General features: G+C 41.6%; 1 protein-coding gene across 5 annotated transcripts in view; it reads left to right on the forward strand.

Annotated features, from left to right (window-relative positions):
* The window catches only part of Fhit (fragile histidine triad diadenosine triphosphatase), a 1507501-nt gene that overhangs the window by 406385 nt on the left and 1077352 nt on the right, over window positions 1-23764 (forward strand). For 4 of the 5 annotated variants that reach the window (XM_063274603.1, XM_063274602.1, XM_039093632.2 and 1 more), the window contains 1 exon segment: window positions 8577-8665. The gene's annotated coding sequence lies outside the window, so the exon portion shown is untranslated. 5 annotated transcript variants of the gene reach the window in all.

Below are 23764 nucleotides of genomic sequence, written 5' to 3' on the forward strand. Positions count from 1 at the left end.
CGGTTGAGCTAAGAATGTAGGCCCTTCTCAGTACCCTCTCCACTTTGGTGCATAATTGCTTAGTTCTCATTCATCTTTTCAGAGTTTATATGTAGAAAGTCAGAGTTGTTAGTGAAGATTTCTGGAAGAACAGTTTCTAAGGGGAAGGAAAAAAAACATTTAACTGCCAAGTCCAGGGATTTAGGATGTGGTTTGGTGCTGAGGTAATTGGCTCTCTTAGTCTTGCATTAGAAGAGATCCTTTTTCAGAGTGTAAGGTTGAGAAGTATGAGGGGAACACTCACATTCTGGTAATTGCTCTAAGGGATAACTTACCTTTAAAAAAAGACCATGTTATCCAGCTGCTGTTCCTTCCTCCCTGTGCCTTTTGAGACTCCCATCAGCCATCCTAACCTCTCCCTCTCCCTCCTCCCACCCTCTCTCTCTGAATTTCATCTTTAACTAGTAACAGTTGCCTCAAGTACTATTGCTTGACGTTCTCTGTGTAGTTTTAGCAATTAGTTGTGGGGAGTAGCTGTGTACATGTTAGCACTGGGGAGTTTCTTAGGACAATGCGGAAGTAATTTAACCATCAAGATTTTGCATTGGCCAGAGAATCAAGGCATGATGGAAGCTACTTGAAGCATGCTGTACACTGCTTGTGGCTGTGAAATTACTTTAGCATACAGTAGATTGGCCTCACTAGAGTGGCCAGAGATTACATCAAAGGGTCTCATTAACATGTTGAGTAAGGCTCAAGAATGAGATATTTAGTATTTCCTCAGCTGCAATGTGTGTGTGTGTGTGTGTGAATGTGTGCATATACAAGACATATGTGTATCTGTGTGTGAATTTAATTGAAATAGTCACGAAACCAGAACTTCACAGTGTGATAGTATTGAAAAAATGTCTTTTAAAGTCACTTCTGTCTTCCTGGTAGTTAACCAGACTGATTATTTTATAATTTTCTTTTCCCTGTGCAAGGAAAACAAAAGGACAGGCAGGGTTTTCATTCTTCTTTTATGTCTTCCCCCAAACCAAGAAAACATTAGGAAATTGCAAACATAGTCTCATTCTGTCATAGAAAAGCTTAAAGCTTCCCTCCATCAGATGCCAGTTCAAACTCCAACATTTCTCTTGGTTTTTCTAGCACCGGAGTAACAAAGAGAAATATTCTGATATTAGGACTCTTTTCCAGATATAACTAATGCTGTCTTATCATATGATTATCTCTGGCTCTCCAGGGACATTTGAGGTATTAAATAGAAATCATGCTAAACACTTCCCCTACCCTGCATTACCTCTCATAACTGGGAATGTTGGCAAATATGTGAAATATTCCAAAGAAACATCACTATTGGGGTCGTGCGCTCTGGTTTCCTATAGCCTTGTGGTGGAATTTTGGTCTGACTGGACTTTTCCATTCCTAATGCACCTAAATTGAGCCAGGAAGCTTGTGTCTTTGGAGTCTTCACTGAGAAACTACTGTGAAAACTACAAGAGGCACACTGGAGCTCTTCACCACATGCTAGGACAGGGGTACAGTGACACATGTACTTCCGGGCCTCTTCCCTCCATTCCACTCCCTTCCCCTCTACTTTATTCCTCCTCCCCCTCTCCTCACTTCTCTCTCCCCTCCCCTCCCCTCCCCTCACCCCCTCTTCTCTTCTCTTCTCTTCTCTTCTCTTCTCTTCTCTTCTCTTCTCTTCCCTTCCTTTCTCTTCCCTTCTCTTCTCTTCTCTCCTCTTCTCTCCTCTCCTTTCCCTTTTATCAACTTGCAAAGAATTTGTGGCTATTATATGCATGTATTGTATATAACATAATAATTATCTAGGAAATAGAGTTGTTAGGTCCATGAAATAAACTAAATTTAATGCAGATATCTTGGTCAGGAAGGCATTATTTGTCCTGTGAAGCACTGGTGTTCTAATGAGAAAAAAAAAAGATCTTGGATATTGGGTTTTTCTCTCTGTTTTTGCTGGTACACAACACATTCCAGGACAACCTGAGCTGGATACACGTTCCAAGCTATCCTAGAAAAACTTTGTCTCAAAAATGATAGGAAAACAAAATAAATAACAGGTTGCCTTTGTTGACCCCAAGATGAATGCTAACTGTAGCTTACATCTCAAACACAGGAATAGGTGTTGAGAAGTAAACGTGATACCAGATTCATCTCTTTCTTGACTGATTTTCCTCTGAAATCCAGCATTATCTAGTGATTCCCACAAAGGTCAATAAATCTGATGACTCATATTGTTTTCTGCTGACTTTGAATAACAGTGGAGGGGGCAGGGCTGTGTTTGTGTTCTTAGAAAACATTCCTGCTATGCCTGCTTTCGTCTTCCTCATGCGCCTGGTCCAAGATCTAACACAGTTCTTTTTGTTTGTCTAGGACCAACACACTCCTTTCCTCCGTCATTCTACTTTCTGCTTGAAAGAAAAGGAGTCATCATCCCTTTTGACCAGTGTCAGCTTGAAATGTTCTTTGGAGATTTATTATTTTATTATTGTTTCAGAACCTTAGGCCCCAGCATTGAATTTGACACTTACATACTCAGTAAATACTTCATTAAATGAACGGAAGTAATCAATTACCAAACAGTGCAGTGAGTGGTGTTTTAAGCAAACCTTGAATGGCAGTGAGGATGGTGGGTGGAATTGGAGATCTCCTTAAAACTTAATGATGGTGACTCCGATGAGAACAGAAGGGGATGGTGATGTCTGTCCTGATTTTAACCATGTAGCATACCCTTTGCATGAATCAATCATGAAATCCCCTTATAATTCCATTGAGAAGGCAGAGTTATAAACTCTGCTTACCAATGGGAACAGAGTGTGAAGACTTGCGTAGAGCCCTGTGCCTGTTTGACTTATAAATCTCAGGGTCCAAATCCACATCCTAAACCACAATGCAAGATTGGATCATATTTTGCTAAAAAGCATTCCCAGGTCTATAATCTGGCAGAACATATTATTGTGTCTTCATGTGTCCCAAACAATGTGACAGTTTAACCCATGACAACTCCAAATAGTTTCATTCCTTGTCATTTCACCGTGAACCCTTGGCTATGTTTTTATCCAGAAACGGGAATGTAAAACCAAAGGGCTAGAGGACCCTATTTTCATGGGATTGAAAAGCATCACCCATCCTGTTAGTAGGGATGGCCCCTGCTGAGAGCTCTCTGCTGTGTATTTGTCTGTAGACATTCGGCAAGTACTTCTCAGTGTTTGTCACCACACACAACATAATTATGAACACTTAGGCAGACAAATTAAATTTTTCTGTGCAAGAGCAGCTCTGAAAAGTGCATTCGACACGTGGAAGCATATTTAGCATTGTCCAAATGAAAGTCACAAAATTGCACACTTACATCTGTGACATTCACAAATCTCCCTCTGCCTTGATGTTTTCCTGTTAGAGATCAATCTACACCATTTGTACAAACTGCATAATCTGTGTATTGATACAAAAAATGGTGGCATCTGAATATCTAGACTAGGACATGAGCCTAACAGTTGAGATCAAATTCAACCTTTGATTGGTACCTTTGCTTCCTAGCTGCCTGCATGGAAAGTACTCAAGGGTATGTTGCCTTTTCAAAGTTATAAGCTAAGGCCTCTGAAGTAAACATGGATATAATGCACCTTCGAACAAATAGTATCTATCGGTTCAAAATTGAAGGCTTAGGTTAGGCTTGCATTTCATGATGGTGAAATCTCCTGTAAGGTTTTTCTTCTCTGTAGAGTCTCCCTTCAGGAAGGCAAGGACCCTTCTTCACAAACGCTGGCCCTTTGACAGGTGACCCCTTAGGTTCAGAGAGGATCTTTTGATTATGAGTGACCAAAATGAGTTCTCCTTAAAGCAATCTCATTTTTGAAAGTGAGGATTCTACTTTATAGGAGGAGAATTCTTGTCTCCAGCCCTAGAACATATAAGGTTAATAATGAACAGGCTGCAAGGAAAGAAATTTGAAAAAAAGTAAAATTGCTAAGTCGGCTGAGGACTAATCAAGCATATTGTTCTCTTGATTCTAGAAAATTGCAACAAGCATTTCAGAAAGGTTGGAAAGATGTCCACGGAGTACTTTTTTGGTTCACTCTGTCAGCAAACCTGTGCTTCTCTCTTCCCTTTGGTGTTAGTGGTTCCAAGAATTGGGGTGGAGGAGGGTGCTAATGCCACTTCTGGCTTTCTGGGATGCACAGGCACAGGACTCCTTTTCCCTGCAGATGGTATTTGTTTTCCTGTCCTGGGTGAACTTCCACACTGTGCTGCAGGCTGAAGCAGCCTGGGGTGATTTAATCTTGGTCTCTACTTAAACCTGAAGCAGAACTGTGGGGTGGACATATAAGGCAGAGGCAGAACACTCATCTAGAGAGTCTAAGGTCCTTACTTTGATCCCCAGTACCACAAACAAAATAAATAACAAAGAAACTGAAGCTACAATAGCAAAATGCTCCACAGTTTGGAATTCTGTTTTTAACAGAGCAAACTCTTATGACCAATTTAAATGCACTCCAAGATATGCAGAGAATGCTGTCCCTGGCCCTCTCTGACCATCCCTGGCCTTCCCAGACTGTCCCTGAGCCCCACCCCTAAGCCCCTCTGGCCCTTCTTGGTCCTCACTACCTTCCCTGACACCCCCTTCCCCTTCCTGACTGACCTGGTCCTCCCTGACCCAACCCAGCCCTTCCTGACCCTCCCTTACCCTCCCTGACCCTCCCTTGCCCTCTCTGACCTGACCTGGCCCTCCCTTACCCTCCCTGACCCTCCCTTGCCCTCTCTGACCCTCTCTGACCTGATTTGGTCCTTCGTGACCCAAACTATCCCTCCCTGACCCTCTCTGACCCTCCGTGACCTTTCTTGACCCTCCCTTACTCTCTCTGACTGGACCTGGCCCTCCCTTAATCTCTCTGGCCTTCCCTGCCACCCACCAACCCAATTTTGCTTCCTTTCCCCATCTTTACTCCCTCTTTCTCCTTGACACCACTTCTCTCCTCTGTTCCTTTTTCCCCTTGCCCCCTCCACTCATCTTTCCTTCTTTCTTTTATTTGAAAAAACAAAAAACAAAAACAAAAACCTGTAAGGTACAAACAGGCACAAAAATGAGACCACAAACATCTGAATTTCCAGTATACAAGACAAGTTCCTTCTCATTGGGCAGATTTTCTTTTCAGAGTTTTGCTTATTTTTTTCTTTCCCTTTTTTTTCAAAAGGTTTATTGATGGACCTAGATTCCCTGTAATTTCCTGTCTTTTCTTTAACTCTCTATTCTCTCTGATGTATTCACTCCCTGCCCCAAATCCTGTGAATCTGGGTGTGTCCATAAGCCCTCCATTCTTTGTATTTTCCCATATGTAAATGTGTTTTCACTAGAAGATTGTGTTTGTGTGCTTTGAGTTCTTTTTGTTGCTTAATAATTATTTATGATGTGAAATGTGTAGAGATATATGTTTATAAAGCCAACAATTCCCTTTAGGACTGTTACATACTACATGTGCAACAAATTTTACTCACCCATTTCCCTTTTTGGGGTGAATTTTTAGATCATTGCAAAGTTTTGTTATACTAAAAAGTACTAGAATACTCTCCTTAGCATGTACCTCCTTGTGTGCGTGTTTATGGAGCCCTGCACATCTGCCAGGTCGAATCACTATGCATGGAATATGCAGTACTGCTTTTGATAAATACAATAAAAGCTCTCAGTAGAATAATGTTCCAATTCATGATCCTGCCAGAAGTAATTGGAATATTACATTATTTTCCTCACATCTTGGACAACATCGAATTTCGCCAGGCCTTTTCATGTTAACTACTTGGGATGGAAGGAAAATGAAATCTTATTATTTTAATTTCCATTTTCTTGCTGACTACTGGCTGAGCTTCTTAAGCTCACGATCCATTGTAGTTTCTTCTTTGAACAACTCCCATTTCTCTGCTGTGCTTCTGGTTTTTTCTTGACTTTGGGAGATTTCTTATGGATTCTGATTTCTTACTCTATGTCTTCCAAATGTGTCCCCTGCGTCCTTGGCCTGACTGGCTTTAGGGAGATCACTTTTTCAGATGGTTAGTCCAGTTGTCTTGCTATCTACTTTAATCCTCTGCATCATTGAGAAGTCAGGAGTGTCCCTCTGCCTCCAGTGTGGTGCCAGTCATTTGGATCTGGCCTTCTGAATATACAGCCTAGAGCCGTCTAGTCCCCACAGACTGGCTGCAGTTTTCCTCTTCAGGTTTCCACAAGAGGTTTCTTAAAGGTCTTATCCTCAGTCTATTCTCACCAATGAGCCAGGGAGACCTTACTATAATGCAAACCAGCTCTTGGTCCAGCAACTCAGAGCCTCACAGTGGCTACATACCCTGCAGCAAATAAAAGCCCAAAGGATAACAGCGTCCCATTGTTCTGAGCTGCTGCTTCCTGCTATCTCATCCCCTGCCACTCTGTCCTCTTTTTAGCAGCCACACCAGTTTCCCTTCCAATGTATCAACATTCCCAGGCACATTCTGCATCCTCTGCCTGGAAAATGTCTTTATTCAAAGCTGTCTTTTTGTCTGCTTTCTGCTTCTCAGTCAGCTTCTGCCTGAGATGTTTATTCCTAGTGAGATCTTTCTTAATCTCCTTGTTTAAAAATGTAAACATCTCCCCAGAGTTCTCTGTGCTCATTTCATAGGGTGGCACTCAAAACATACCACAAACTGAGAAGCTTGAGATGGTTTTGTCTGGTAGCTCTCAAGACTGTCCAAGTGAAAGCAGAAAGTCATTAGGGCCATGTCTTAGAGAAAGTTCCCTGAGAATGGATAGGTTGGGGGTGTGGGGTTGGGATCCTACCTCTCGCTGGCTTCTAGTGGCTTGCTAACAAAACTTAGCCTCCCTCGCCTGGCAGCAGCCTCACATTAGCTCTGCCACCAGGGCAGTCTCCTGCTCTGTCACTGTCTTCACATGGTGAAGTGATGTAAGTCACTTCTGCTGAGTGTGATCCATCCCACATCCCATACCAGGATTAGATTATCTTAGTCAACCACCCTATTACCTTCTCAGGGCCTGGAAAATTAGAACTCAGTCTCAATTTCTCTCCCCTCCTCCACCTCTCCTTCCACTCTTACCCCCCACCCCCACTGCTTCTCTCTGAGTGAGGTAGGAGAGGCAGGAGAGGACAACATTTCCCAGAGCATTAGCACCATTACTCAAGCGCACGACATAGTTATTTTATTTGTCTCTTTTCCCCCTATGAGGATACAGGTAGATTGTGAGACTTTTATTTTCAGAGAGAGAGAAAATACTATGTGGTAGCTCTATAGCCTCAGTAAGTATTTGCTGGATAACGAATGAATTATTTCAATCTCATTATGAGCAGAGAAAGTATCATGATACGGAGCAAAATAACTCGACTTTAAAAAAAAATAATGACTCTTCCAAAAATCCCAGAGGACGAACTAGTGTCTTTGACTTTGGAATTTTTCTTTATTTTAATTTCAAAATCAGGCCTATGAAGGAAAGGTAGAGGTAGAGATTGCAGCAGAGAGAACCTGGCCATTGGGGATGTCATTGTGTCATCTGTGAGCATGAGAGTCTGTTGTTCTCTTAGTAACTTTCATATGACAAAAACAAAATTCTCTAAATTGCATCCCTCATATCTTATGCCCATTTGACGGAAAAGATCAATTAGATTGAGCAGCCACATAGGATCTAAACCTAGGTAGCTGTACTAAAGCCTGTGTTCTCTGTGCTGGCTACTTTATGTCAACTTGACACAAGCTTGAATCAACCCAGAGAGGGGAAATGCCTCCATATACCCCTTCCGATCTGGCTGTAGGCAAACCTGAAAGGCATTTTCTTGATTAGTGACTGATGTACGAGGTCCCAGAGTGTTGTGGGTAGGGCCATCCCAGAACTGGTAGCAGGCCAGCAAGTCAGAGAGACAAGCCAGTAAGCAGCACTCCTCCTGTGATCTGCATTGGTTACTGTCTATGGGTTCCTGCCCCACTTAAGTTCCCGCCCTGACTTCTCTCATTGATAGACTGTTACCTGGAAGTGTAAGACGAAATGAACCCTTTCTTCCTCAAGTTGACGTTGGCCATGGTGTCTTAGCACAGCAATAGAAACCCTAACTAGGACATCTTACTTGTAATCAATTAGAATCGGCTTTAATGTTTTAAAGGACAGGAAGTTAGGTGATCCACAGTGGCTCTTTAGTGGGTTTGACATAGAATTCCACAAAGCCAGGGAAATGTTCTTGTGGCTATACCCTGGGTCAACCTCACTGAAAATCCAGTGTTTGGACTGCCCAATTCTTGAAGAGGTCAGATGCTGCATCTAGGAATGCCTTGGGGTGGGAATCAGACTGTGGACAGGTAAGGTACCACTCTGACACTGCCTTCGTGTGGTACTGTGTGATTCACCATCACTCCTATGAGCCACATCCCCCTCCTGAAGAGTTATGACAATGGTTACAGAAGCCGCACTATGAATAGAGCCCTTTAAACAATTCCTAAGGCAGGCTTGCCAGTTCAGTGTTCCTCACAGTGGCATTTCATGACATTGTGTCTAGACATTGTCCAACTGACACTGAAATGACAATCTGAATTTCTTTTTTCTTTAGGTGTCCTAGGACAACCTGCTTGGTCACTTGCTCTGCAAAAACTCTCCATCTTGCACTGAGGATCTGAAGGAGGTATACTCATCTACACGGTAGTGTTTGCTTAATTTTATTTTATTTTTTGCAAAGAGTGTATAAAGTTGACCTACTATGGGGATGCCCGTATGATATTAGTCACATTCTTTTGCATATAAATAGAACTTTTGTAATGGTAAGAGTTTACAGTGAGATTCTCTTAGAGAATTTACCTTCTCTTTGCTCCTATTTGTAGCCACCACTTTACAATTGGAATATAAATATTATGTCAGCTAAATAAAAGAATGACGGCTTCACTTTCTGAAGGATAGCATTGCCTTCCCTTCCCGTGAAGTGCAGCTGCACTCGTTCTGGATTGACATGCCATTTTATTCTTCTTCCCCCACTAGATAGACACACATATTCGATAATTTTTATGTATGAAAAGAAAGGTTAAGTAGTCCAGAGTCAAGTTGTAATGCCTTGTGTGGCTTTGAGGATATGGCGGAATTGAGATGAAATTAGAAACAGCAAGAGGAGGCCTCTGTCAAGGGATGTGTCCTTAAAAGAGTGGAGGGTTGGTGTGGGGGGTGTAGAAGTGAGCCTTGTGGAGGAAGAGGTGGGACAGAGTATGAAGCCTCTGTGGTTCCTCTGGAGGAATCCTGATTTGCCTTACAGAGCACACTGGTGAGACTACACAAAGGACCTGAGGTCAGGGCAGTGGCTGCAGTGGCTGCTTCCCCTGACTTCACAGAAATCTTCTTGGGTGATCTGGCCCCTTCCCTATGGCCTCATGGGCAGATGAGTCAGATTTGACTAAACAACATATGCTGTGTTGTGATTTGCCCTTGAATATCTAGTCATACCCCAGTTGGCTGAAAAACTATATATAAGCTTAGGTATTAAACAATAAAATCAGATCTGCATCCTGGTGTTGGTCTCTGGAGTCTGAATCCTGGGAATCTTTGTGGGCTCCATCTCCACTTTCCCCACATGTCCTGGTCCTTGTTCCCACAGTTGGTCTTGCTCAGAGGTAACTCTCCTGACACAGAGTAGGACTGTGAGTGGTGAATTTTATCACAACTCAAAGACCAAGTGGAGACAACCATTCCCTTTATGCCTGAGTGTTTTCTCCATATATACAACTTTAAAAAATAGCTGAAGGTGAAGAAATGAATTAACGAAGCTCAGAGGACAGTCTCCCAGGTCATAGCAGTTAGGCATGCTGGGGGAGTTGGCAATGCCTTCTCTCCAATTTTCTCTTGCATGCCTTCCTTCCCTATGGCAGACACTGGAAGCCTGAATCTCAAAATCAGCCATAAAACCTAAGAAAAGCTGCAGTATAACTGGCATTCCCCCACCCCGTGCTGTGTGTGAAACTGGCCTTTCATATTTTCTGACCCACCATATCTAACAGTGGTCATAAAATTCATTCTAGGAGTGTGTTCCAAACCTAGGTCAGTGGAAAGGTACACAGGCGAGCCAAGAAGTTACTGAATCCCGAGGCCTTGCTCAGGTCCCCTTCTCAGTCTAGTAGGTCTCAAACCACTAGGTCATGGTCTTTTTGCCCAATCACATCCCTACAAAAATGCCCATTTAGTTTTGCATATACGCATAAGAAATGGGTTTTCCCATTAGTCTGTAGTTTTCATCTCTAAAGTCTCTCATATCAGATAAAAATTTACATGTCAGACTTTTCACTAGTTTTTCTTGTAGGGATGCTTTCTGTGATGCTTTGATGGTTGAGGAAAGATCATTTTTATGCATGTGCATGCACTCACACACATACACACACACATACACACACACACATACACACACAAAAGCATGTGCCTTGGCCCAACGGTTTCAATCTGGTCATTTCTCCCAGCATGTAGTCCATGGGTTAGTTTATTTTATTTGAGTTTTAACAATATTTATTTATTTACTTACTTACTTATAGACAAGCGTATTTCATATAATCCAAATTGAGCTCACCGTGAGCCTGGATTCTAGTGTCCCAGACAAGCATGTCTCATGGCAAGATGTGCTCAGTGAACCTCTCTTTATAAACAGCCCTGTCATCCCTTCTTATGTCTCCCCTTTAGCAATATCTGCATGTCTAGGTCTTGGCAGAGAGAGAGAGAGAGAGAGAGAGAGAGAGAGAGAGAGAGAGAGAGAGAGCAAACTGAACAGCTACTTGAACCAAAAGACAAAGACACCCACACCTTGCCTTGCCTCCAGTTAAGATCCTGTCTCCTGTATCCACTTTATGATGTACATCTGTTTGTCTTTGGCTCTGCCTTCTTTCCTACCATTCCATAATCCTCTGAAACCCATGGGTTTATGCAAAGTTTATCAAATTTGGCAGAACTGCCTCCATCGTGTGTACTACTAATGGACATTATTTTGTCATCTAAAATTCTTCACTGAATCCATGGTAGGGTGGGACTGGTCCCCCGTTTTCACTGCTGAATGCATGAATTCTCCCTAGTAGATGCTTTGCCTATCCAGAACATTTACCTACAAAACAGACAAGAAATGCAATGTCTTGCCACGGAGAACTGGTACCGCATACTCCTTTCCCTTGAGTCTTTGAGTGTAGTCTTCAGTATTCTTATTCTGCTTGGCATTTTAACACTGCAAGTAAAGTGTTTAAAAAGGAAAGCCTGCAATTATTGGGGAGAGTAATTAAAAACGAGCGATTTCCAAGGCTTAGAAATCTCACTTAGTCCTCTGTGCTTAGCCTTCGCTTTTTCTCCTAACAATAAAGGACAATGTCTAATCATTTCAAGCACTCTCATTTTTTTTTTTTTTTGCTGTTTCTGTATGGCTTTTGTTGTTTGCTGCTTGATGTTAGTCAGCCCACTTAACCTCTCTGAACTCTGGTTTCCTGCTCCATGAAATAAGACTGGTCTTAGGAATTGTCCCACAGAACAGTTATGAGGGATTAAAGGATAATTGATGTAGAGTCGTTAGGCTGGTGCCTTGCGTGTAGAAGCTTTCAAGACATGGAACTTATAATGACTACTGGTCAAGACATGAATGTCACATGGAAATAAAGAGACACTTTCTGTGTTGTAATACTGAAGGATTTTCAATATTTTGTTTTAGAGTATTACCTGTGTCTGTGTAAATGAGGCAAATGTGGAGAGATTTAAGGCCACACAAGTAACACAAAAGAGAGTGACAAAGTCCTTCAAGGATACTTTTTGGAGGAATGGCTGGCACACACCTCATTGCCTCGAGATTAGATGCTGCTATGTCTGTGTGATGTTTTGGTGTTTAATGTTAAGCTGTGATTTTAGTCCAGTCACCTTGTGTCCTTGGCAAGGGAGCACCAGGCCTGACTTCTGTTTCTTGTTAGGAGTAAAACTAGGTATTTCTAGGCAAGATACTGGGTAGAGGTTAAGGAGTCATTAGGATAGGGAAGAACCTATTCCCTCCGTGTTTTCTCTATCTCTACTTGTGGTATGGCCAGGTATGCTTTAATAGGCCAGACCTGACCAAGGATGTCAATTATAAATAGATCCACCCTTGCCCAGTTACCCGAAAGGAGGAAGAACAAAAGTAACAGGCAGGTGCTTTGTGGAGCTGCAATTCAGAACTTGAACACTGAGTTCCTATTTTAGTGTTTAGTCTGAAGGCAGGCTGAAGTTAATGTCATGTGAGCTGATCAACCTCTTATTAGAAGTTGCCCGTTAAGCTTGATGACCTAAACTACAGACTCAGAGGCAGTAGTGGCCACTGGACTGTGATCTTACATTCCTGAGAAGGCACGAGGTAGAGAGATGCTCTCTAATTCTGTGTGTAAACAGTTGCCACACCGGGGGAGTTGGGGGGTAGTTCCTGGATAAGGCTTATAAGGCGCAGGATTATGACCACAGTTTAAAAGTGACTAAAGCACCTGGAGTGGTGGCACATGCCTTTTACCTCAGCATTCAGGTATGAGTTTGAGGCCAACTTGGTCTCCACAGTGAATTTGAGACTAGCCGGGGATAAATAATAAGACCATGTCTGAAAAACAAAAACAAACAAACAAACAAAGACTAACCCAAGCTTTGAACAGCTTCCAAAGACCCTGTTCAGTTCTATTTAGTTAATCTCCTTGTCTATCAAAAAAGATCGTTTTCCCCCAAAGAACTAAACAGAATGTGACCTTTGCTCGTATATCACCTACATTTGTGTATTCACACAACACAAGCTCAAACTGCACTCTACGTAAGAGAACTGGGAAAATGCAGACAATTTTGAAAGAAAAAGCAATTATCTGACATTTATTCCATGCTGAGCAAGATTTTGGAAGTCATTGGTAGAGAGGGATCACTACTGAGATAGAAATTTCCTGTGTGGCCTTGAAGGATTTGGAGGTGACCAGAAAAATCATCAATAACCCTATGATAGAGCTGTGACAATTGTATTTCTTAGGCCCAGAAAGAAAAACAATATTCAAATGTCTGAACAAAGAAAAGAGTCAAGGACCTGGTAACTGTATGAAAAAATAGAACATGTCAAGCACACATGCTATTGGAGTCACAGAATAAGAAGAGAGGTAGAATTGTGCAGAAAGTATGTCTGGGAGAAATGACATGTTTTTAAATATAGTAAAGAATGCGTCTTAGTAGGAACCATATTACTTTTTTGGGAAATGTCTTTTCAAAAGTGAAAAAGTCTAGAAAAAAAACCCTGATAGTTTAATGTTTTTAATAGCATTTATATATCTGTGGCAAGGGATAGGTAATGATAATATATGTATGTGGTACACACACGGAGGCCAGATGACGACTTATAGCAGTCCATTATTTCTTCCACCATGTCCCCAGGTCCTGGGGCTTAAACTCAGTCAGTCAGGCTGGACTGCAAGAGCCTTTTCCTGCTAATGATCTCATCAGCCTAAAGGAAAAGAGTGTTTTTAAAGTAAAGAGGGGATAGAAAAACAGTAATAATGCAAACCAAAGAACCTTGTTATTTGCATGGTTAAAATATACTTTAGGAATGAAGACCAGGACATTTTCAGATAGGACAAAGTGTAGGGGCTTCATTGCTGAAAGGCCTATGGCACAAGAGATGCCAAAAGAGGCCACTGAGACTGAAGTGAGGCACATTAGAGAGAATCTTAAATGTTTGGGAAGGGATAAATACATTAGAATTGCAAATAGAAAAGACATTTTCTATCTTAACAATCCTACAAATGTGTAGAACAAGAACAACAACATTGTCCCATGGGGTTTATGATATAAAGTGTGTAGCTGCAGTCCACCGAACCAGTACAGGATAAAGATGCTGGGGTGAGAAATGGACCTTTTAGATATAAGGCTTTCAACTTTTATGTGAGATAGTATAAAAGTAACCCAAGTAATATTGTAGAAAGATCAAAAATAGAGATTTTAGTTCCCAGGACAACCAGTAAGAAGAGTAGTCAATTGAGAAAAGAGAAATTCACGTTATTGTTGTTATTGTTGTTGTTGTTGCTGTTGTTGTTGTTGTTTGGGTCAGGGTGTCTCACTGTGTAGTTCTCACTGATCTGAAACTTGATATGTAGCCTTGAACTTACAGAGAAAGAGGAGAACAAGAAGCAGAGATACAAATCAAACAAACAAAACCGAATCACTAAATGCAAGCATTGCCAATATATTGAGAATTGGCCCTGTGCATTCTACCTAAAAGGCATAGGTACCAGAGTATATTGAAAAATCATTAACGATGATACTATATTGAGAGATAACCTTTACATATAAAGACCCTCGTAGGCTTAATGGGAACTGGTGGGGAAGATGTGCTGTAGAAACAGTAGAAGACATGCAGAGTGCCCTCCTACATATCAGGGGAATGACACTTTAAGACAAAAAGTATTATCAGAGAGAAATTATTTTACAGAAGGGTTATTGTGTTAAGAAGACAGAACAATTATCAATAAATATGTAGCTGATAACATTCCAAGGGAAATCTGTTTATGAATTTCTAAGTGGGGTTTTTGGAGCAGTCGATCATAGTAGAGGCCTGTGTGGCTCACCGGGTTAAGGAATAGCCAGGCTAATGGACATCAGCCCATGTGTGAAAGGAAAGTTGTTGGAGGGTATGAAGACCTCGGGGTAACCCACAGCTTATATCTTTCTTCTCAATGTTTTCAATTGGTTTTTGCCTCGTGCAACACATCATGTATTTGAGCATATTCCACAATCCAAGAACAAGACAGATGCCTTTGACATTTAATCCAACTGTGCTCGTATTTAACTAAATAAAATGTTAAGTCCATTCTAGCTGATGCTCTTACTGTATTGCTGCTGACAACAGTATTGTACATTCTCTGTACCCTCATAGCAGCTGGTGGACTCCCTGGCTCAGGTAGGCTCAGTGTGTTGCCCCAGACTGTGAAATTGATGGGTATTGGTGTTCAAGGCTAAGTTTGTTTTCAAGGGTTCTCCAACAGCATCATACTGGGGGAAGCTTTTTCTGATTTTTTTTTTAAGCCAGAGTGTGCACTGGTAGAACTGAAGTACCCTTCAACGGACTCCCCTGAAGACAAAAGAACATCTCAGTGGTATGCTTGGCCGTACTCTGGCTGTGGTCAGTTGATGGGAAACATGAGGAAGCTTGCTATTTCTAAGAGAGAGGCCTGTGATGATGGCCCCGTTCTAGATGAACTGAATACTGAGCTGAGAAGCTGCAAATCAAATATACATTGTAATGCATCTATAATAAGAATGAAGGACTGTGGAAACTATCCTAGATTTCCCTCCTCTGTGACATAAGAGAAAGACAGCTCATGTAGATCCATGCTGGGAGCTTTGGTGGCATACCTGATTTCTAAATGAAGTGTGAGATCCACACACTAAGTTTGACTTCTGACCAGCAATGGTACGCTCATATCTTAAAATCAGAGCAGGCAGAGTTTACAATGAAACCAAGCATCCAAGCATGAGATGCTATCTTGACTAACTTTGGAAATATTATCTCTGAGTCATCACAACAATCTAAGGAAAATGTTATTGTCCAATATTTGAGATAAAGACATTGACATCCCCAAATGCTATCCTTTTAAATAAAAGATACATTTTTCTATATTCTCTATGATCCAGGCAATAAATTATAATTCCACAGTTTGTAAGAGAGGTTCTATGTCATTTTCAGATTGTGTTTGAAGAGCCCTTTCCTGGACTCAAGTGACATAGACTTTTGCCATAGCTCCCTTACCATATAAATGACAAGTTTGCTTCATGTATAGTTTATAGACAACTCTTGTAACTAAAATACATCTAGTAAAATGGGAAATAAATCTCTTACCACTACCAGTTAATGGGGTTGCAAACACACAACGAACCGGAGAATTCACTAAGTTTTCTGGAAGACAGATCAAAGATGTAAGCAGCATGTTTCAAAGTCTGATTATCAGTAAGCTTAAAACTTGTCAGAAGTTTATTATACTATCATCAAAATCACTGTCACTGACATAAAAATGATGACTGGGATCTGTGGCATCTCCCTGGAATGCTGACACTCAGGAAGCTGGGAGGAGAGAATCATAAGTTTGAGACCAACTCTGACTACAGAGCGAGCTACAGTCCGACATGAACTGCATGCTGAGGCTCTGTGTCGTGACCCAAACTCTTCTTTTTGGGCACTAGGTAGAATTGGATGGAACTCCATTTTACACGGATGCTGGAGTATTGCTTGCTTTCTCCTGTATTGTGCATGCAGGCTGATAAAAAGGCTCAAGGGCATCAGCCTATCACTGCATGTTACATACTCCGTACTTTGAGACTCTGTGGGTTCAATTTAAGTGTTCTCACCCTGCCAGGAATTATCAGAAAGTATCTTTGACCTCCATATACAGTGGTTGTTCCTTCCATATTTATTTATCATTCAAGAACCCAAGCTCCAAGGGACTGGTAGAATCTGACCAAGCCTGTGTGTGTTTTATTCAGATTTGACTATTTCTCTGTCACAAACATATGTATATTTCCAGTGTACTGAATTCCTTCTAAAATATTGAATAGTGTAATCGATTGGCATTCTTTTCAAGAATAATTCACATCTGTTGTCATTATGAAGAGCTCACATCTTCTGGGTCACAATTTTTTCACTGTGGAATTACTGATGGAATTGGTATCAAAGCACCACTGCCTCTTGACAATACCAAAGAACCTTCAGTCTGTATTTTGTTGTTAGTTCTATGTTCTTAAAAATGAATTTCATCATCCAGACTTGAAGACTTGGAGAGTGACAGAAAGTTAAGGTCACCAGGGACCTCCAGTGACAGCTTTACCAATACAGTTGGATGTTCCTTGACTGTAAAGCTTTTTAATGAAAAGAGACCCTGGAAACCTTTCTATTAATGTGCAGTGCCCTCTTGTCACGATGAAATGAGTCAACTGTCAGCCTGCCGATTACTAGGCACACAGTATATGCTCATTAAATCATGCACTGTGGGTTTCTTCGGATTGTCAAACTGTTTAATTGAAAAAAATGTGTAGTGTCACTCTTCTAAGAAAGAAGCAGGAATCAGAGGAGTGGAGAGCTGACTCTTAACATTTTAGAGTTTGCTTTTAACTGTAGCCAGAAACTGTTCTGTTTTACAGTTTGATTAAAGGAGTTTCCCTTCTGAATTTTTCTTGTTTTGTATATAATTCAAACACTGTAATTATAATGGAGTTTCTTTGATAATAGAACTACTAAATCATTCTGCCAGCAGCCTGAAACCAAGGGAAAGGCTTGTTTTTGTGCTGTAACTTCAAGGCTAATTCCACTGTGTTGGGGAACAGTGAGGGAGGAGATTCTGTGGTTTTTTATCTCAGCAAACCTCTGCTTCTGTGACTGCATTGTTCAAGTCTAGGCCTCGCCTTCACCTGGGTGGGTGGGTTGAGCCTTTCTGACTCCGAGTACCCTTGGGCTGTTGGTTCTCTGCAAGAAAGTTCTCTGATTCCACCCCTAGACTGAATACACAAGTGTCTTTTGGCAAGTATGTCACAGCTGGGGGTGAGAAGGTGGGAGGGGGGCATGACGCTGTTGATAAGGGCTCTTTACAGGTGATTTCAATGTGAGCCAATGTTGACAGAGATTGTCTAAATTGATTCCAGTTGTTAAATATCTCCGGTCAAGATACCAGCTGTATCTTGATCGCCAGCTGTCATCCACTGCACACATCAGCAAACATTCCCTGCAAGTTAGACAGCTGAAAGGTGTCAACAGGTTAAAAAACTTGAGTTCTGGGCTAACTCAGAGCATTAAATGAGGTTCTCTGGGGTAGAGCCCAGGAATCTCTTTTTGGCAAGCTTTAAGATAGTTCTTGGCACTGAGCTTTGAGAATGTACTAAGGAAGCAAGTAATCTTCAGAAAGAGGAGTTCTATGGAGCTCCAGAGGAGGATAAGTTACAGGAAGTCTGACAGGATTCCACGTTGTTTGTGGTTTTTTTTTCTTTTTTTCAGTCTAGGTTTGGGTACATTTATTCGCCTGGTCCTACTGTAATCACACTTACAATAGCATCAACATGACTTGAGGCAAAGCTGTCACATCTAGTCACATATAACACCAAGGTATGGACACCCATCCAATAATGGTTTTGAAGCTCCATGTATTTAGTTTCATCAGACGTGCAAATGTCAGGGCCTGAGTCCTGATAGCTGTTAGAAGCAAGGTTTACCTACTTTTCCTCACAAGGTCAATAGAAGAAACAGTCTTGAGAAGTAGAAAAAGATTTATTCCATACTGGGAAGAGAAACACAGAGGTCTGGTCTCTCTCTCTCTCTCTCTCTCTCTCTCTCTCTCTCTTACCCCAGTTTCTAGGGACCACTGTTGCAATACTTTGATTATCTATTTAGTTTATCTAGAATCTTGTCATTTCTACCAGGATCATTTGTATAGCAGGGCCTAATGACTGGAATCAGTATATTTTTGAATGGCCTATTAAGAATGAAAAGACAATGTATTTTGATTTAAGCATATGGAGAAACAGCAAAATCAAAACAAGTTGATATGAAGTCAGCAAAGTAAAGCATTATGCTATTGTTATTAATTACCAAAATTAACAATTATTCAACCACGTACTTTCCCAGACAGCTTATGAGTTAACCATTTTTACTCCTTAAGCGTTACTGGAAATGCAAGATAATTATGGTGAAAGCTTAGCTAATTTTAAAATTAAATTAAATTAACCAAATTATATGTAAGTATCCAATTTCAAATGCAAAGTATAAAATATTTTCTAAGATTTCAATCATGAAAATCACTTATCCCTTAGTGTTATCTAACAGCAGAGAGTAGAACTTAGAGAAGGTGGGTAGACTGGCATTTTGACCAGGACTGAATGGATATACACACTCCTTGCCCTCCATTTAAACCTAAGTGTGCAGCTGATCATCCCAGAGAAAACGTGTGAAAAGCTGATGAAGGCCACAAAGTATATCTACAGGGCATACCCCGATATAAAGTATCAGCAATGGAAGAGAAGGAGTCAAAGAAAGAAAGTGGAGAAAGGGGTATGAAAAGCTACAAAGACAATGAGCTCATTATTTCCTGGCGTAACTAAAATAATAATAATAAAATAATTAAAGAATATTTAGTTGTCTTGGACTCCATTCTCATTGACAAAGTTATTAAATATATGCATGAGCAGACTTCAAAATATAATTGAAATTAACATTATTGTTCACCTTCCTGCTTTAAAACGCTACAAAAGATAAAAAGAAATAAATGAATATTTTTAGCAACATATCACATTACCCCTAAGACTCTATCACTTGTAATAGTGTTGGGCCCATCAGGGAACACTGGATGAGAAGGACTAGGTAAATGGTACTTTCTGCCTCATACTCACAAGTGGTACCCTGCTGGTCACTAAAAAGTTCCCCTTAGTGATGATGGCAAGGATAGTGAAGAACAGCCCAGGACTGACAGGAAGGAAACAGAATCACTGGGAATTTAATCTTGAAGGCAGACTCATGCTCAAAGCAAGTATATCAGTTTCTCTGTTGTGTTCCCACTTTGGATTCAGATGCAAATGAGCTCTCAGTCTCAGTACCCCTGATCTCTAGATGAGCGAACCTTCTCCTAGCAGTCTTCAGATGAAGATGTAGAACTTGGCTCCTCCCGCACCATGCCTGCCTGGATGCTGCCATGTTCCCACCTTGATGATAATGGACTGAGCCTCTGAACCTGTGAGCCAGCCCCAATGAAATATCTTTATAAGAGTTGCCTTGTTCACGGTGTCTGGTCACAGCAGTAAAACCCTAAGACAATGTCCCTAGTAGAGAATTAGTGGTTAAAACCAACATGAGAGAGTGAGGGAGATGATTCTGTGCTGAAGTGTTTGCTGCTCTTTCACAAGGTCTGACTTTGGTTCCCAAACACCCACATGGGATGGCTCAGAGCTGCCTGGAACTCCAGCTCCCCAGCTCCGTGGGATTTGACAAGCTTTTCTAGCCTCTGTGAATACTTGCTCCCATTTCCCCTTTATCCTCGCCTCTCCTTGCTGTTGATTTTGTAAAGTTTTCTGTATCCTTCTGTTCACCTTTCTTCTTGATGGCCTGTATTAGAAGTAAGCTCCCCGAAAGTCAGAGTCAGTGGCTATGTTTCTTCAGGAATCCACTGTGGGGAATAAGGCCTTGTAGCAATGGTTTTCTGCTCTCCTCACTGTCCAGTCAGGACTGTTGTGGCATCCCGGACAGGACACAATACTGAGCCTGAGGCATCAGGAGGTATATTGGTGCATCTCTTAACCACAGGCTTCTAAAATTCCAAGGAGTTAAGAAATGACTTATGGGATTGAAGTCCTCTCAATGTTTATCCAGACAAATGTTTTTAAGTCTTCCACAGCATCAAGAAAATGAAAATGCCATCGGACTCTCATTGTCTAGAAGTTGTATTTCTGTGAGATGCAGAAAATTGTTAATTGTTCACTTGAAAATGTCTGTCTCTCCTTTTGGAGAGAGGCCTGAAGACTTTTTGGCAATATTTCAATTGATTAATAATTGAGAGCGATGGTTGACTAGAGAATGGAAAAAGGGCTAATAGCTTCTCATTTTCTCCTTTATTATTTCAGATGAATTGGTAAGTCATGAGGAGGTGTAGAAAGATTCTGGGTCCACCGGCTAGATATTCTGAATTAAAAATGGTAAGGAGACCTGATATTAATGCAGGCGCTGTCTCCCCTGTGCTGTGGAACACTCCACTGCGATCATTTCCGTTCTGACACTAAGCTCTGTTCTTGTTTACTTCCTGGGAGGGTGTCTATCAACTGTACTACAGTTGTCCCTTTGTGCAGGGGCTTGAGATGAGACAATAGATTTACTGCACTCCTAATCTTAAACAACAGGAGGGGGGACCTGGTGAGAGATCAGCTCACAAATTTCACCCAATAACATGTGATAAGTGTTTTAAGAGCAGAAAGTAAGCAAATTCGGTGGGAACCATTAGCTTAAGGGGTTGATGCACATGGTGCACTAGTAGAGAATTAGTGGTTTAAACCTATGTGAGAAGCTGAGAGAGATGGCTCAGCACTTAGGTGTGGGACACTTTCACAGGATCTGAGCTTGGTTCTCCAACACACACTTTGGATGTCTCCGAACTGCCTATAGCTACAGCTTCACAGGGTTTGACACCCACTTCTGTCCTCTGTGGCTACCTGAACACTGTGTGTGTAAGTGTGAGCACACACACACACACACACACACACACACACACACACACACACACACCTGTTAAATTGTGAAGAGGCAGAGGAGGAAACGCTGCCTGAGAACTTGGTTCAGATGTTCAGGGATGTGTAAAACTCCAGGTTCACCTTAAGGAAAAAAAAAGGTTCAGATGAATTATAATTTAACACAAAAATGGGCTTAGGTTCTATCAAGTGTTTGTTCAGATAGACATTTCCATTTGCTCGGGCTGCTGCTTGCTGCTCTCCTGTCTGTGAGAGAAGTAGGTGCACGTGTCACCCCGGAACGTGTTCTGTGGACAGTGTTGTGGTTTGTCTGTTGCTTTTGCTTCCGTTTCATGCTTGAGTGTGTGAGCTGCTTCTATGGCAGTCATTTTCCTAACACAGAGACCTTTCTCCCCGAAGGGTCCAGGTGACTTCTGGATTACTCACAACTTGCATATTAACCATTTCTGTTTGTATATTTTAGTGTTATGGACTGGCTTGTGCTCCCTCTACCAGATTGACAGCCTTAGCTCCAATATTACTACTGTATTCAGAGACAGGGCTTTCAAAGAGCTAACTAAAGTTAAATGACGTTTTAAGGGTGAGGCCATAACCCAATACAACCAGTTCCCTTAGAAAACAGGAAGAAACCTCAACTATGCATAGGCAGAGAATCAGGTGGGGACAGGTAAGCAAAAAAGTGAACTGTGCCATGCAAGGAGAGAGCCAGCCCTCCTGAGCTGTGTTAGTCTCTGGAATTTTGGAAATAAATTGCTATTATGTAAGCTCTCTGATGTTACATCATGGACCTGCTGCTTTAAGGATTTGAACACTTAGGAGACCAGGTCTAATTCAGGGGAGAAGTTAGGCCATGATTCTTATGGTTCTGCTTCTGAGACAGAAGATTTAAAAACTGTGCTAGGGCCTTGCAGTCCCCATGCCACCCCCACCTCCGAAACTACAAGAGAGATGTATTGTCTACCCCGTATCTGGTTCTTTGTCAGGTAGGCTATGTTGAATTAGACCTCATGCTGTGCAACTTCCTGTCACCCTTCAAAGTTTTATAAAAGCAGGAATATCTCCTTAATTTAGAGGATTGTTTAAAGGGTCTCTCTCACTGCAGACCATTCAACAGTTGTCTATGGTCTCTAGCTCTCTAAGGCTCCCCATGTTATCTCTGCTCTGATCCTTTATCCCCACCTAATTGCCTTCCTACATTAATGCCCGGGCAAGGCCTCCATGGTGGGGATCTCTCCTGCTAGTATACATTATCCTAAAGGGTATTTATGTTACCTCCTTCCCTAAAACCCACAACTATGACTTCTAATACTTCATCTGTGCTTTTTGTTGTGAAAGTCCTAGCTGAGATAGTTATTGATAATCCTACTGTTGGGTTTTGTAGTCATAAATATTAATAAAAGAAATTCTACCATCCCACGCTAGTGCCATTCCGTTGGGCCACATGACATCTGCGAGTATTTTCATCTCACTCAACAAAGCATCTCAACCTGACTCACCATCTCATGCTGTCGCCAGCTGCTCTCAGAGCCCCGCAGCAGCTGCCCTCTTGCAACTCCCTTGCTGTGGACACTGCTAACATTCCCAGCTTCCGCTCCCTGTGGTTTTAGTCACAACTCCCAGTAACTTGTTAACATCAAAACTCAATAAGCTTGTAATTTAGCAATGAGATTTATATCTTAAATTCTCAATCCACAAAACGTCCACACAATAATCTCACCATCAATTGATAATGATATAAACCGCTCACCTAGATAAGATAAATTGACCTATAAAACTCCATCCCTTATGAAATACTCATAACTACTCGTGGTCCTTTAAGACCACATAGATCTGGGTTGTCCTTCTCCTCCGCCATCTTGGCTCTTTTCTCCTTTTTCCCCCTCTCCCCTGCCTTACAAAAACTCTGTCCCCGCCTTACTTTTTCACTGCCCAATCACAGGCCTTGCCTTATCTTGTGCCAGCTCGCACCTGCATATAGACATCAACTACAGGTTTGATTTATGAGCCTCAGTTCACACTGACTTGGACAGAACTCTTAATCTGGTCCAAAACTACTAGACATCATTTCCCTGTCTGCATTGTTATATAACACCTGGCAGGAGTGAAGTGTAATTTTGTCCATCGACTGTCTACTTTATCAACAGTTACTCACTGTATGCCTACCAATGAGTAACTTACTCATAGATGAGGATAAAGAGTCTGCACTCAAGATGAGGGGAAAAAAACCCCAAACAGGTGCATAAACACTCTCACTTGCTTGTAAAAATCCAAGACTGAAGCGGCTGACTGCAGCTAATAGAGCAAGGAGAATCCGTGGTGAAGGCACCATCAAAGGAAGGCTTTGAAGGGGGGATAAAATGTGGTCATGAAGAACTGGTCAATGAGAGAAGGCAGTCGAAGTGAGCAGAGGCATAGAGGTTGAATTCCTGGGTAGTTTACAGTTAAGTATAAACTTTCACCTAACATTTTTGTTCGCAGTAATATCAGACTTAATGTCCAGAATCGGAGGCATATCACATGCTATATGATGACTCGTCTATC

This window comes from Rattus norvegicus, chromosome 15 (genome assembly GCF_036323735.1).
Source record: "Rattus norvegicus strain BN/NHsdMcwi chromosome 15, GRCr8, whole genome shotgun sequence".
Classification (NCBI taxonomy): Eukaryota; Metazoa; Chordata; class Mammalia; order Rodentia; family Muridae; genus Rattus; species Rattus norvegicus.